Source organism: Stomoxys calcitrans, chromosome 2, assembly GCF_963082655.1.
Source record: "Stomoxys calcitrans chromosome 2, idStoCalc2.1, whole genome shotgun sequence".
NCBI classification, from domain to species: domain Eukaryota; kingdom Metazoa; phylum Arthropoda; class Insecta; order Diptera; family Muscidae; genus Stomoxys; species Stomoxys calcitrans.
The window spans coordinates 158,444,833-158,461,876 of record NC_081553.1 but is presented as its reverse complement, the minus strand read 5'-3'; the positions used below and the strand labels follow the sequence as shown (position 1 = coordinate 158,461,876).

General features: G+C 38.4%; 1 protein-coding gene across 1 annotated transcript in view; it reads left to right on the top strand.

The window, feature by feature from the left end:
• LOC106084242 (cytochrome P450 307a1) overlaps positions 1-17,044 on the top strand; it is a 62,308-nt gene that overhangs the window by 12,659 nt on the left and 32,605 nt on the right. The window lies entirely within an intron of this gene.

Sequence of the window (17,044 nt, the reverse complement as noted above, 5' to 3'; positions counted from 1 at the left end):
ACCATAGCTATATGGGGCTCAAATGAGAGGTATTTGGCAGTAAAGCACGAATTTGATATCAATATTCGGGAAAAGTGTCTATGGGGCCACCCTACCCCCACAACACCACCAACCCCCAAAACACCCCTAAATCGGACATATTTACCGATCATGGCAGTATGGAACTCAAATGAAAGGTATTTGCGAGTAGAATACGAATCTGATACCCAAATGTGAGACCACGTTTCTGGGGGGGTGGACCCCTTCCCCAAAACACCCCCCAAACAGGACTTATTTACTGACCATGGGAATATGGGAATTGACCATGAGTGTAGAATTAGAATCTGATATCGAAATATGGGACCAAGTATTTGGGGGCCCGCCTCTCCCCAAAAACATCCCCAAAGGGTACAAATTTACGACCATAGAAATATGGGGCTCAAATGAAAGGGAGTAAAGCACGAATCTGATATCAGTATTTGGGAAAAGTGTCTATGGGGCCACCACAACCCCACAACAACACCCAAATAATAAGTATTTGCTGACTTTTGCAATATGAGGCTCAAATAAGAGGGTTTTTAGAGTGGAACACGAATCCGATATATATATTCAAGACCAACTCATTGAGTGGCCGCCCATCCCCCAAAACACCCCCCAAGCCTGTCATGTTTGCCGACTATGGAAATATGGTGCTCAAATTAAAGATATTTGGGAGTAGACTACGTATCTGATATCAAAATTACTGACCAACTGTCTTGGGGACGTCCCACCACCATAACAACCCCCAAATAGGACGAATTTGCTCACCAAGACAAAATGGGTCGTAAAGAGAGTGGAACTAAATATTTTTTGTTTTTAGGCCCAATACCCCAAACCGGACATATTTCCTGACTTTTGCAATAAGGAGTTTAAATGAGATTAAAAACGAATTTGATATAAAATTTTGAGGCCAATGGCAATATGGGGTTCAAATAAATGATATATACATATATAAGAATAGAGCACGTTGCTAATATATTTTAAGGGCTTAGTGGTTGGGGGACCACCCTTATCCCCAAAACACCCCTAAATCGGCCATATTTACCGACCATGTCAATGTGGAGATTAAATGAAAGTTATTGGGGGTAGAGCAAGAATTAATACCCACTTTCGGGACCATTTTTCTGGGGGTCAACCCCTTTCCCAAAATACCCCACAAGCCGCAATTTTTTAGTGACCATCGCAATATGGGGCTTAAATAAAGGTATTTGTGAGAAGAATACGAATTTGATATCCTAATTTAGGACCATGTATTAAGGGCATCACTCCTTCCCCAAAACACCCCGCAAAGGTTAAAAAATGTTCGACCATGTCAATATGTGGTATTTAAGATTAGAAAACGAATTTGATAAACAATTTTGGGGCCATGTGTTTGGGGGACGCCTCATCGTGTAAACCCCCTTAAACCAATAGCAATATGGGGTTTAAATAAATGGTATTTGAAAGAAGAGCACGATGCTGATATTTTGTCAGGGCCAAGTGCCTGGGGGACCACCTCATCCCCGAAAACACCCCTAAATCAGATATCATGAGAGTAGCGGGCTGAAATAAAGTATTTTAAGAATGGGGTACACCTTACATCCAAACTTAAATTCGTAGACCAATAAAGATCATATGGGATTCAGATAAAGGTACTTATATTGTTAAACTGTTAGTTAAGCGATATACTATTTTCGTAGCATGGTATTTCACTAAAAGCTCTTTAATTGTCGAAAATAAATATTCCAAGGAAAATTTTCTTCCATATAAAATAAAAGAAGGCGCAGCGGAGCAGGCCCAGATCAGCTAGTATAATATAAAAATAACGAATATATCAAAATAATTAATGTATATATATAAAGGGTGATTTTTTAGCTATTATATTTTTACTAATACTGGATTAAACAGCTCACCCACGTTTCGTGTTATGTTTCACTGTCAAACATCTTCAGTTTGGTCTATAATTTAACTATGAATCGTCTAACAAACTAACAACGCTTGCAAATTATTGAATTTTACTATTAAAATGCGTGCTCTGTTAAGAAAACTCATCGCACGCTTCTTCTATTTTACGACGAAGTTCATTTTTGGCTCAATGGGTACGTAAATAAGCAGAATTGTTGATTTTGAAATGAAGATCAGCCACTTGAATGGACATACCAATGCATCCAGAAAAAGTCACATTTTGGTGGGGTTTATGGCCACCAGCCCATCATTGGACTGTACTTCATCAAAGATAATGCGAATCGTAACGTAACTGTGATTGGTGAGCGCTATCGTGAGATGACATCCAACTGGGTAAAATGAAAGAGCTTGACTTGCATGACATGTGGTTTTAACAAGACGGTGCCACATGCCACAAAGCATGCGTAACAATGGACTTATTGAGAGGCGAGTTTTATTGCGCTTTACCGCCTTTAGACTATTTTTTGTGGGGCTATGTTAAAACGCATGTCTATACAGACAAACCAGCTTCAAATGACGCATTAGAAGACAACATTGAAGCATTTATTCGTGAGATACTGGCCGATATGTTTGAAAGAGTATGCGAAAATTGGACTAAGCGGATGGACCATTTGAGTCGCAGTCACGGTCAACATTTGCATGAAATAATCTTCAAACATTAAATTATATGGGTCGTACTATCGATTCAAATAAAGATTTCATGCATTTTCTGAATTTTATGAGTTGTTTTTTGAAAAACCTATAGCTCTTAAAAAACACCTTTTACATAGTTTGCTTTAAGTTCTCAATTGGCTTTGGAGAAATTCCCAATTATAAATAGATCGTAATTGGATGAGCACTATATCACCATATCAATGGTCATAGTAGTTCCCATACGACATACCTACAATATTTTTTTTAGATTCAGAGAAAAACGTACATTATTTTGAGTCCAAATGCTTAAAAAAAGGTGATAATTAGTAGTATAAATCCGTTCATCTGTATTTAGTAGTATATATCTTTTTTGAAAGCATCTGTAGTATAGATCTTTTTTGAAAGCATCTGCATCAAAACACTCCATATATTTTAATATATTGTAGTTTACAGTTCTTATTTAAAAGTTCCTGCAAACATGATTAAAAAAAAGCCAGTAAAATAACGGAGATTAATTTTAATTTCTAACGCTTATGTTGAGATCTGTTTTAGACTACCTGATCATAATACGGTGCTGCATGCGGAGATCCAGGCGATCACGGAATGCGTGAAGTGGTGTGGTGCTAACGCGATGACGTCGAGTGTGAACATCTTTACCGACAGTAAAATTGCCATGAGGGCAATAACAACAAGATCGGTAAGGTTACGTACAGTCTTGCAGTGTAAGAAGGAAACGCCTTCTCTGAGGATGGCAAAATCCGCACCGTTTGGGTGCCGGGCCATAACGGAGTAATGGGGAATGAAAGGGCAGAAAATTTGGCGGTGAAGGCCAGAGGACTGCCTGTTGAAGTGTTTTATAAGTAGCCTGAAATCTACTTTACTACGTTGTTATGTTGTGTTGTTATGTACGTTGTTATGTTGTGTTGTTATGTGTACTCGTATATGAAAAACACTTTTTTCAGTCAATAAAATACCTTTGAACTCAATAGGTTATGGGCCCAGTCTCGTAAAAAAAAAAATATTTTTCACAAGAAAAGAAAAATTCTGGATTTTTTTTTTTCAAGAAAGAAAGATATGGAATTCACCAAGAATTTGAAGCCGCTATCAGGTCCTGCGGATTGGCCTATATGGAAAAGGAAAGTAAGGGATATTCTAGACTTCTTTGAAGGCGCTTTAGATGTTATAGACAAGAAAGTTGAAGCACCACTTCCTTTGCAAGATGGAGCTACCGAGTCTCAAATTAAAGAACACAAGAAAATAGAGCAATTTTTCCGTAAAGCAAATTGTTATGCGAAGAGCATAATTACCAACACGGTCACGGATGAAGTATATCAGAAGATTATGGATAAAGAGAATGCCTACGAAGCATGGAATGCGTTAAAGAACATTTATGAAGCTACATCAAAAGACCAATTGTTTAAAATATGTTCAGACATGTTTTCTTTTGGATGGCAAGATAATCAAGATGCTTCGACACATATTGCGAAACTAAGAGGTTTATGGGATGAATTAAATGCTGGATTGAGATCTAAAGGAGAAAATATATTGCCAGATATGCTCTTGGTATGCAAAATCCTTCATATTCTTCCACCGTCTTATGAAATGTTCCGCTGTAACTGGATGATGATGACAAGAGATATAGACAAATCCATAGATGAGCTAATTTTACAAATTTGTCTCTATGAAAGAAATTTTAGGAAAGATTTCGAAGATTCAGGTAACAATCAAGAAGCTTTAATGGTAAAAGCAAAGAAAAATTAAAGCAAAAAAATGTTAAACATTCCTCAAAGAAGGAAGACGTTTGTCATTACTGCAAAAAGAAGGGGCATTGGCTAAAAGAATGCAGAAAATGGATTGAAGATGGTAAACCATCAAAGAAGTCGTTAGCGTCGTCGCCGTCTACAAATATTAATGTTGCATTAAATATTGAAAGTGATACAGATTGCACATTTAATTCCAGTGAAATTTGGTGGATTGACAATGGAGCTACGAAACACGTAACAAATTCATATGAGATGTTTTCAGACTTCAACAATTTCAATGAGCCCCAAATTATAAAAGCAGCTGGAAAGGAATCAATAAAGGCTTATGGTAAAGGAACTATCGAAATAATTTCATTTGTCAAAGGCATGAAATTAAAAATGAAACTCGAGGATGTTTGGTATGTACTAGATATTTCAAGAAATTTGTTTTCGGTACTTGCAGCACAAGATAGAAATCCAAAAAGCAGTTTTAATTCAACAGTGAAGGAGTGTTGGTTGTCAGTGAATAACCAAGTGGTACTGCATGGAAGTCGTTCAAGCATCAATACGACCAATAATTCCAAAAGTTAAACAAAATATATGCATGGCAGTTTCAGATAATTCTATGCTTCAACTTTATCATGAAAGATGGGGACATCAAGATATACGTCATATAAAAGAAAAGTTGGAACATGAATTTGGCATACAAGTTAAGATGAAACGAGAAATTTGTGAGCCATGTGCTTATGGAAAATCTACAAGAATACCGTTTGGAAATAGAGAAACAGCAACATCGTGTGGAGAACTTATTTCAGCCGATATTTGCGGTCCCTTCCAAAAATCTTTTCAAGGGTACAAGTATCTCATACTATATAAAGATGATTTTTCAAAATACAGGTATGGATACATAGCTAAAGAAAAATCCGACGTGGCTATTACACTCAAGGAAATGCTAGCCCACGCTAAAGCACAAGGTCATTCAGTGAAAACTTTTCTTAGCGACAATGGGAAGGAATTCAACAATAAATACGTAAACGGAATTTTAAAAAGTTTTGGTATAACTCACAAATTAACTGCACCCTATACCCCGGAGCAAAATGGTCGATGCGAACGTGACAACAGAACAATAGTTGAAATGGCAAGAACGTTCAAATATGCAAACTCAGAAGCAAATTTCCCAGAATCGATGTGGGCAGAACTAATAAAAACTGCAATATACGTTTTGAATAGGACATCGAAATTTTCCATATCCAGCATGAGTCCTCATGAAGTTTGGTTTGAAAAGAAACCCAGAATAAACCATTTGCGCATAATTGGTTCGAAATGCTATATGCATATTCCAACAGAAAAAAGATCAAAGATGGACAAGAAAGCCATGAAAGGGTACCTAGTCGGTTACGACGGTGATGAGAGGTACAGGGTTTATATACCAGAAAAGAGAAGTGTAGAATTTTCAAGAGACATAAAATTTGATGAAAAAATTCAAAATTGTCAGAAAAATTTCATAGACGACAAAAACGAATCGAAGGATGTATCAATAGAGAAGAAGGATATGAACTTAAAGGATATGTCAAAGGATTTGAATTACAGTTCATCAAATGAATTAAGCCTTCCAGCGCCTCCTACAAAAGAACCAGGTTCAGAATATGACGAGGATATAAATGAAGAAAATGAAAATAGTTCAGACATACTTCAAATAGAAAGGAATCAAGCTGAAAGTAATAATCCTGTTGTACCAGCATTATCTGAAGAAGATCAATCATCTTCAGAAGAATTCGAAAGGGTTCCTGAGAACACTGTATCGACGAAACGTTTTAGAGAAACTGATTCCGAAGATGAAGAGCCGATATACAAAAGATTGCGAGAAAGGTCTCTTATTCAAAATCAAAAGTATAAGGATTTTGTTATGATGGTACAGGAAGTAGAAAGCAGCATTGAAATACCAGAAACTTATAAACAAGCATTGAATTGTCATGAAAAAAATGAATGGATCAAAGCAATGGAATCCGAAATTGAATCACTACAGGAAAACCATACATGGAATTTGATAGAGTTGCCTCCAGGTGGAAAAGCTTTGCCAGGTAAATGGGTTTATCGACTAAAATTAAATGCTGATGGTAGTATAGATAAATTCAAAGCAAGACTAGTTATCAAAGGGTTTAAACAAGAAAAAGGCGTTGATTATAATCAGACCTTCAGTCCAGTAGCAAAAATGAATACAATAAGATCACTGTTAAGTATCGTTGCAATCGAAAATCTCTGCATGATGCAGTTCGATGTATCAACAGCATTTTTGTATGGTGAACTGGATGAAGTTATTTACATGGATCAACCTGAGGGCTTTAATGATGGTAGTGGACGTGTTTGTAAGCTAAATAGAAGCCTGTATGGACTGAAACAAGCACCTAGATGTTGGAACAGAAGAATGGGAAAATACTTAGAAAATGAAGTTAAAATGAAAGCAAGTTCAGCTGATCCTTGTTTATATAAAAGAGAGCAAAATGGAAATAAGTTAATACTTGCACTGTATGTTGATGATGGCTTGGTCGCAGCAACAGACAGGGAACAACTACGAGAATTTATGGATAATTTGAAGAAAGAATTTAAGATAACAGCAAAGGAAACTAGTTATTTCCTTGGCTTGGAAATTCAAAGAACCCAAGATTGTATCAAAATAAATCAACCGGCATATGAAAAGCGCATATTACAAAAATATAACTTCTCCGAATGCAAAGCAGTTTCTACACCTATGGAAAAATCCAAAGACAATTGCAAAAGAGGAAATATTGTTACGGATTTTCCATATAGACAAGCTGTAGGTGCTTTGATGTATCTAATGATTGGAACAAGACCAGATTTAGCATATAGTGTTGGCTATTTATCAAGACATCTGGAAAATCCAACTCAGGAGGACATTATCAAATTAAAAAGAGTGCTCAGATACATATCTGGAACACTAAGCTATGGCATCAAATACGAGAAGCAAAAAGAAAATGGCTTGAAGTGCTACAGTGATGCAGACTTTGGAGGCTGTATAGAGACAGGAAGATCTACGTCAGGAGTAGTGGCTGTCTATGCTGGTGGTGCCATATCTTGGTTAAGTCAAAGACAAAGAATAGTGTCAACATCAACTACAGAAGCCGAAATAATAGCTGCAAATGAAGCTTGCAAAGAATTAATTTGGCTTAGGCGGTTGTACAATGAAATTTCAAATTTAAAGGAGACGCCAGTATTATATATAGATAATAATGCGGCATTACGATTGACACAAAATCCGGAATTTCACCGAAGAACCAAACACATTTCTATCAAACACTTTTTTATCAGGGAAAAAGTTTCTGAAGGCAAAATAGAAGTTGCGAAAATTTCGACAGAAAATCAATTAGCTGATATGATGACAAAACCACTGTCCAAGACACGTTTGGAAGCCTTATGTACCAAAATTAATTTATTTTAACTTATAAAACAAGGGGAAGTGTTGAAGTTGTTTTATAAGTAGCCTGAAATCTACTTTACTACGTTGTTATGTTGTGTTGTTATGTACGTTGTTATGTTGTGTTGTTATGTGTACTCGTATATGAAAAACACTTTTTTCAGTCAATAAAATACCTTTGAACTCAATACTGCCGACATTAAACTTGGTAACGCGAAGCTTTTCCGATCGACACAATCCGAGTTAAGGGAGTGGGCGATGAATGCACATGCAACCCTGTGGAAAAGTGTGACTGTCGGTAGGACGGCGAAAATCCTATGGGGGGATCCAGATCGCGAAAAAACTACGCTATTAATGGAGGGCGGCAAGTGTTAGCATGTGTGAGGCATGCGGGCAAGATGGTGAAACTTTGGAGCATTTACTTTGTCTTTGCCCGGCTTTCGCGTCTAACTGGCACTTAGGTGGCGACACAATACCAGACATGAACCAACTTAGGGGCGTGGCATGGAAAACAATTAAGGATTTTGTAAGAAGCACGGAATTCCTAACTAAGGTTTTCTTTTACGAGGTTACTTTTTAGTTTTTAAGAGCGCACAACAAGCCGATTACTGGCTTAGATGTATGTCCATAGTGGCACGGGGCGGATTAATATCTGCACCCTCTTTTTAACCTAACCTAACACCTATGTTAGGCTATTCTAAATAAAAGCGATAACAACTAATTTCTGCTATACTACTACATTCGTGGCATACTAAATTTATTCCTATAATTCTGATCTGACACCAAAAAGGGGAAAAATTACCAAATATACCTTGTTTTGTATCGAAAATACCTATATTGCCTGTGCATAAAAAAAATATTTTTCTTTGTTCAACTCTTAAATCATGCATAGACTACTTTGTTGTGTCATGAATGCATTTTCACAGCTGAACTGAATCAATCGTCTGTTAATGGAATCTGGCTTATTTTTTCAATTAAGAGAATCTGACATTTCTTCAATTACGATTGTGAATTAAATTTTTGTTATTTTCACAAAAAAAATTAATTGATTCAATCATTTTTTTAATTGAATCTTATAAATTTTATATATAAAACGGAGTAAACGGAGAAATAACAGCTAACGAAAATAGTTTTTCCTTTTTTCACTCGTTTAGTTCTCTTATCATTCATTGAAAACATCTGATTTTGTAGAGGGAAACAGCTGTTTTCATTGAATTGGGGAACGAATGGAGTGACAAAAAGAAGCGGAAACTATTTTAGACCCAACAGCACTGATGATTGTCGTTTTTTAAAATAGTCTAGCCGCTCAAAATGTTGATACATACTCTCGATATACAGGAAACTCACCTAAAAACAGTCTTTCCACTACATTTTTAAAATTTTTAGACGCTATTCAAAATTTACTTTTGATCAAATTTGCAATTTAATGGCATAACAGCGTCTTAAGCATCATTACAACATAATGTAGATAAATGTCTTTTTGCATGCAAGGAGTGATCATGAACCCAAACATAAACCTCAAATTCGTGTTCCAGGACTTTTACATATGTTAACCACGTTGCATCGAAATCGAGGGTACGCCCTATGTAGTGCGCTTTTCGCAAAAAATTTAACATAAGTTTGGTTAGGTTGAAAAGAGGGTGCGGATATTAAACCGCCCCATGCCACCTAAGCCAGAATTCGGCTTGTTGTGCGCTCTAAATATTAAAAAAGATACATCCAAAATGAAAATCTAAGTTCGCAATTCGGTGCTACTTACAAAATCCTTAATTGTTTTCTATGCCACGCCCCTAAGTTGGTTCATGTCTGGTATTGTTTTCCCACCTAAGTACTGGTGTCTTTTAGCCGTGAAAGCCGGGCAATGAAAAGTAAATGCTCCAACGTCTCATCATTTTCCTCACATGCCCTACATGCTATCACTTACCGCACCGATTTTGCATAAGTGAGCTCGTAGTCCTATGTGTCCAGTTAAGATACCAAAAGCTGTACTGACCTTCTTCTTACTTCCTTTCAGTAATAGCCTCGTTCTCTCACGATCCGGATAACCCCATAGGATTTCGGCCGTACTACCGGCTGCTTCGGTGTTCCACAGTGTTCGATCGTCGCCCACGCCCTTATCTCGGACTGCGTCGACCCGAAAGGCTTCGGGTTAACCAAGTTTATTGGCAGCAGTCCTCTGGTCTTTACCGCCAAATCGCCTGCCCATTCATTCCCCTTTACTCCGTTATGGCCCGGCAACCAAACGATGCGGATCGATCATCCTCAGAGAAGGCGTTAATTTCCTCGCACTGCAAGACTGTTCGTGACCTTACCGTAGTGGTTGATATTGTCCTTATGGCCATTTTACTGTCAGTAAAGATATTCACACTCGACGTCCTCGCGTTAGCACCACACAATATCAGGCATTGCTTGATCGCCCGGACCTCCGCCGGCAGGACCGTATTATGGCCAGACAGCCTAAAACAGATCTCAGTCCTTGGGTTCTCAATGTTTCCAATAAAGTTTCCTGTCCAAGATCACTCCCAAGTATTTGACTTTGTCAGATATCGAAATCGTCTCATTGAATGAACGTGGTGTGTCGAATTGGCCCACCTTAGACTTCCTCGTGAACAGACATATTTCAGTTTTCTCTGGGTTAACATTGAGACCCCTGGGTCTAGCCCTGTCATATTCCATATGCAAGACCCTTTCGGCCATTTTGCATAGCTGGTTTGGATTCTTACCCCTTAGAAGTATTATAACATCGTCTGCGTAGTAGAAGGGTTCAAATGCCTCCCAGTCATCATCCGTAATAGGTTATTTTTGGTGGTCACCCATAGGAGTGTCGATAAAATGACCCCTGTGGCGTGCTCCCTTAAATTTATATCATGGGACCCACATGTTCCTTAGCATATGGTTTACCCAGTCTCTAAGAACCCGTCTACTTGGTACTGGTCTAAGGTTTGGATCAGTGTGTCGGTCCGCACATTGTTAAACGCCCCTCGATGTCACTGCAAACAGCCAATGTGTTCGTCGTGCAGGGCAGTCTCCACCGACCTTCCCTTGACATAGGCATGCTGTTTGTATTTGAGCAGTTCGTTGGATGTCCTACTCTTTATCATGGTATCCACAATACGTTCCATGGTTTTGAGTAGAAAGGACGTAAGGATTATAAGTCTGTAGGCCTTTGGTGTCACATCACTTTCCTTGCCGGGCTTGCCTCCTGCCAGGCTTTCGGAGAATATGCAAGTCTTAGGCACGCTGTGAAAAAAGTGGTCTGATTGGGTGCCAGATAGTCTGTCTCCTTCTGTAGTAACGCCGAAAATATTCCGTCAGGTCCGGGTGACTTAAATGGTTTGAAGCTCCTCAAGGCTTCCTTGACCTCATTATTCTAAGATTCCGTTGTCTCCGTGAGTCCCGTCGTATCCTGTGGAAAATGGGTTTTTATTAAAAGCCTCAACATGTCCTCCGTCGTCTCTGCTCTCACTCCCATGTCGTCTACTAATGTTTCAGTGTGGACATGGGTTTTTGAGAGAAACCTTTTCATCTTCGTGGCGTCATTAATGCTATCGACGAGTCCGCAGGAGTCATGTTTTGCTGCTCTGGTAATCTTGTTGGAATCCCTAAGCCGTGTGTAGTACACATCCCAGTAAACTTCGGTTTTTTAAGCGTTAGATAACCATCACCTCGGGTATATATGTAAAACATCTTTCGTCATAGTCTGGTGAAAAGTGCTTAATTTTTGCCCCCAAAGCAGCTTTTTCGAAATATGGTCCGATTTGAACCAAATTCGACACGGATATTGAATGGTCTAATAAGAACAAGTCATTGTTCAATTTTGTAGAACAAAATATTGGTCTTTTTGGTAGTCATATCCAAATATAGACCGATCCGAATCATATACGACGAGGAAGTTTTGTTATTTCGTTTCACAAGAAATCGTAATAGGTAAATTTTTTTGAAAGAAAAATTTAAGTCACTCAAGTATAGCTGCGATAGAGGTATCGATTAGGCGGTTGATGATCTGCGTCTGTTTCCAGTGGAGCGTCAGATCTAGAGCCCGGGAGTAGGCTTAGAATGGACAGTGGTGGCATGGACAGTGGTGGCAGCATGTTGTCTGCTACTGAAACCTCGACTGGTGGAGCGGCTGCTCCAGGCTCCACTAGCCGACATACGACTGGTCAACAGAGGCTTTTGACGAAGATACCTGGTTCGTGTCTTAAGGACAAGGCCGAACCAACTCTTTCTTCGTATGCCTATAATTTTCCTAGGCCATCGCCCTTTCCCGGTGAACCAACACGCTCTTTAAAAGGTTGAAACTATAGAAGACGCATCGCTCTCAGGTTTATTGAGAGGCTTGGTGCGAATAACCCTAAGACTCTCACTAATAGGGAGAGAGATTCCCTAAATTGGGCTCAGGAATTCGCTGCACAGGGTACCCAAAAGACTACAAGTCTACATTCAGATTCGGAGGGTAGTCTAAATGTTTTTCATCTTCCGTCGCTAAGCACTGAAGATTTAGTTGTAGCCAGCCTTGAAATAAACATGTTTCTTTACTGACTGGCTTCCCTATATATGGCGCACGATTCAGAGATGTCGCCTTCAAACTTTAAGTGATGCTAATTCACATCACCAGATATGGGGAAGTTCGGATGTCAACGAAATGGGTGAGCTGCTTATCGAATATATTATAAGTTGCAATCTGGCGATTTGTAATAAAGGGGATAAACAAACCTTTATTACCAGGAACAGGCAGGAGATACTAGATAATACTTTGTATCGGAAGATATAAGAGGAAGAATTTGCGACTGGGAAGTGTTGGATGACCACAGCTTCTCTGACCGTTGTTATGTTAGTTTCAGCCTTAGGGAGAATACTGCAGAAGTGGTCTTTGGCTAAACAGAAAACGTCTATCACTTCTAGACCAGAAAAGGAAGTGGAAAGTACGGAGGATATAGACATAGTGGTCAAGCGGATCACGAAGCCTTGAATGACTCGCTTGTGTCAGCATTGTGTCATCAACTCTACCGTAAGAAAGTTTATTAATAACTTACTTACTAAAGGATGCGTTACGGCAGCCTTGGAATATGTGGATCTAAAAAGATGGCTCAGCAGAGAACCACCTCAAGGAGGTGTACTGTCTCCTCTACTTTGGAATACAGCCAATAACAATATATTATTGTCTCTGGAAGTAAAAGGCGTAAAAGTGGTAGCGTATGCTAATGACGTGGCAAATGCGGTTAGGGTCAAGTTTTCTTGCACTCTAAGATATATACTCAGGAAGCTTTACGTGCAACAGCCAAGTGGGCTACTGAAAGTGGTCTGGGTATAAATCCGTGCAAAATAGAAGTAGTTCTTTTCAGCAGGAGATACAAGTTTCCTGCAGTGGAACCTGTCTCCGTGGGTGGAGAGAATGTTTCATTTACAGAAAGCGCAAAATACCTGGGTGTTTTGCTGGACAGGAAATTGAACTTCTAATTCAATATTTTGGAAAGGGCAAGAAAGGCCACTCTTGCGCTATACATTTGCAAGAAAGCCATTGGTAAAAGTTGGGGGTTTAGACCGCGTGTCATGCATTAGGTATATACTGCAGTTGTCAGACCTATAATGCTATATGGTGTTGTAGTCTGACGCTTCAAAAGTCCACCTACTGCTCAATACTTAACCGCATCACAGCCGCACTGAGGACGACACCATCTGATGCACTGAATTTAATGCTTCATCTTATTCCTTTGAACGTTGTGGCCACCCAAATTGCAGCGACCACTGCCGTGAGGTTATGGGAGCTTTCTCATTGGTCATGTGGCGGCTAAGGACACTGTGTTATCCTTGATACAATATCCGATGTTCCAGGCAGTGTGGATTACATTAAACTGTTCATATCGAAAAGGTTACCCGCCCACTGCAGTGTCTATCAAGCGGAGATCCTTGCAATTAAGGAAGTGATGGAATGGCTAAGATATAATGTCATTACGACGATTGGCATAAATATCTTCTTAGACAGCCAGTCAGCCATTAAATATCTGAAGAACGTATTTCTGAACACCAAAATCGTCCTCGACTGTCGCAGATCTCTTAACGAGGGAATCTGGAATCTGTGGGTATGCCTCTAGCGACATGTACGCTAAGTTTTCAGGGGATGTGAATATTCGCAAGTTGTTGGGCTTTTTAAGGCGATTTGGATGGTTCAACGGTAGGAACTAGAAGACATCTTCCTTCTTCTGTTCGTGTGGTATCACAATGGCCGAAAACGTCTAAGTGAGTCTGATAGCAGACTGCCACTTAAACCTAATCTAACCTTAGGTAAGGTTAATTAGGTAAAAGGGGAAAAAAATAAAAAGAAATGTGGAAAATTTTGAAATTTTGTAAAAAAAAAATTGGCTATATTGGCTTTAAGATAGCGGAGTGGTTTGATATATAAATGAGCCAATTTTTCATTTAAACCGTTCTCCAATTGGAGGAGGAGGAGTTCCCCAGGGGTCCACACTTGGCACTTTACTTTTTTTGGTCTATATTAATGGCTTACCACACAATGTACAAATTTACTTGAGTAGTGGCATGGATACATTATAGTAGTTTAATAGTACTGTTGTCGGGCAGGCTTATGCCAAACTAAGACTTTGGGTTACCCAAAACCTGGTCCCTTTGTTTTTTACCCTGACAATACCTTTAATTCTTTGCATATATAAAACGTGTTATTCGGGGTTTCAACTAGTATTTCTTTATTTATAAATTCATTTTACGTCAAACGTTTAAATTGGATTGCGTATATCTAAGAGGATGTCAAGCTCAATTTAACACAATTCAAACTCAAATTTTTACGAATTATTAGAAGATCTCAGTTGGCAATTCAAACTCTTTCAGAGTATATTTGAATTTATTTCGATGATATACAATTATATTAAAAGCCTTCCATTTCGTTATGCTATAAAAAATAGTTGTTGTTTTCGCACATTTAAATTAAACTCCTTTGTGAGCAGATTTTATCGTGTAAATGTTACCAAACAATGCATGTGTTTTCCTGTACCTGGCAGCCATTTGTGTGTTGCTCAAATGATTTTTGTCATTAGACATAGCAGCATTTCGTACCGAAACTTTAAAAATTTACACTTTCCGAGTTTACCATCAGCACTTGTCCGAGCTGCTCAATACACTGACTGCTACTTGCTCAGTCAAAACACAAAAGGAAAAAGTGTTGTGTGTAAAAATGTGTCTACACCAGTGATAAGCACACAATTGCAATTATTTGCAAGCCTATGGGTCTGCTTGGGATTGTTTTCTTGTGAACGTACAAAGTAATGTGCAAAAGAGTGAGTATTTCTGCAACCAATAGTCTATACGCTCAAATACTAACCTTTTCTCCCTAGTAGAAGAGATACAAGAGAATGATTATTGGTCCGTTACACGAATAATTGTTTGCGGCTATCGAAACATTTTTAAAATTTAAGAGTTTTTGCGTTTGCAACAAAAGGAAGGTCCTTTTACCGTAGACGATGCTGTTAAAGGGCTTACAATAATCCAAGTTAATTACGTTCAATAATACTACGTTTATGGCTAACGTTTGATATGTTGAAGCGAAACGTTGCACGGTTACAATAAAAGCAAAACTTCGCGAAAAAAGTACTTTGTTTGTCGTAAAAAATTTTGATCAAAATACTACTAAAACCCAAACTGCAGATTTGATCAACCCATTGATCAAATGGAAGCACATTTTAACGGAATTTCTTTGAATAAAAAAAAAACGCTAAAGCACATTTTAACGGAATTTCTTTGAATAAAAAAAAAACGCTAAATTTTCGTGAGATATGTTTAATTATACCCTACACCACTACTGTGGTACAGAGTATTATAACTTAGTGAATTAGTTTGTAACAGCCAAAAGGAAGAGAGATAGACTCATTGATAAGTTTGCAGATCGACTCAGAATCAATTCCTGATTCGATTTAGCTATGTCCACCTGTCTATCTGTTCGTTTGTCCATGTTCATTTGTGTACAAACTACAGGTTGCAATTTTCTTCCGGTTGTCTTAAAATTTGGTGTTTTTCGGACTAGAGACGAAGCCTATTGAAATAGGAAAAAATCGCTTCAGATTTGGATATAGCTCCCATATATATGTTCGTCCGATTTGCAGTAATATTGCAATAAAATGTTCATTTGTTAACCGATTCTCTTGAAATTTGTTAGGAAGGATTTTCTCTTTACTTTAGATATAACTGGTGAATTTCATGGAAAACGGTTCAGATTTAGGTATAGCTCTCATATATACATATAGCAAATTTTGCCCATGAACATTCCACTAAGGAACAGGGGCAAACTTCTCACTTATCAATGAGTGCAGTCCGATTTAAGTTTTTCTAAGCTCAATGACAAGGGACCTCCTCTTTGGAGAGAAGTTTTACAAGGCATAATACCTCACAAATTTTGCCAGCATTAGGAGGGGAAAACCACCGCTGAAAATTTTTTCTGATGGTCTCGCCAGGATTCGAATCCAGGCGTTCAGCGTCACCATAGGATGGGGGGTATACTAATTTTGTTTGTAACTTCTCGAAATATTCTTCTGAGACCCCATAAAGTATATATATTCTTGATCGTCGCGACATTTTATGTCGATCTAGCCATGTACGTCCGTCCGTCCGTCTGGCTGTCGAAAGCACGCTAACTTCCGAAGAAGTAAAGCTAGCTGCTTGAAATTTTGCACAAATACTACTAATTTAGTGTAGGTCGGTTGGTATTGTAAATGTGCCATATCGGTCCATGTTTTGATATAGCTGCCATATAAACCGATCTAGGGTTTTGAATTCTTGAGCCTCTAGAGTGCGCAATTCTTATCCGATTAGAATAAAATTTTGCACCACGTGTTTTGTTATGATATCTAAAAACTGTGCCAAGTATGGTTCAAATCGGTCCATAACCTGATATAGCTGCTATATAAACCGATCTTGGGTCTTGACTTCTTGAGCCTCTAGAGTGCATAATTCTTATGCGATTTGAATGAATTTTTGCACGAAATATTTTGTTATGCTATCCAACAACTGTGCCAAGTTTGATTCAAATCGGTTTATAACCTGATATAGCTGTCATATAAACAGATCTGGGGACTTGACTTTTTGAGCTTCTAGAGGGCGCAATTCCTATCCGATTTGGCTGAAATTTTTTACGACGGATCCTCTCATGACCATCAACACACGTGTTTATTATGGACTGAATCGGTCTATAGCCCGATACAGCTCTCTTATAAATCGATCTCTTTATTTTACTTTTTGAGCCAAGCAATTCTTATTCGAATTGGCTGAC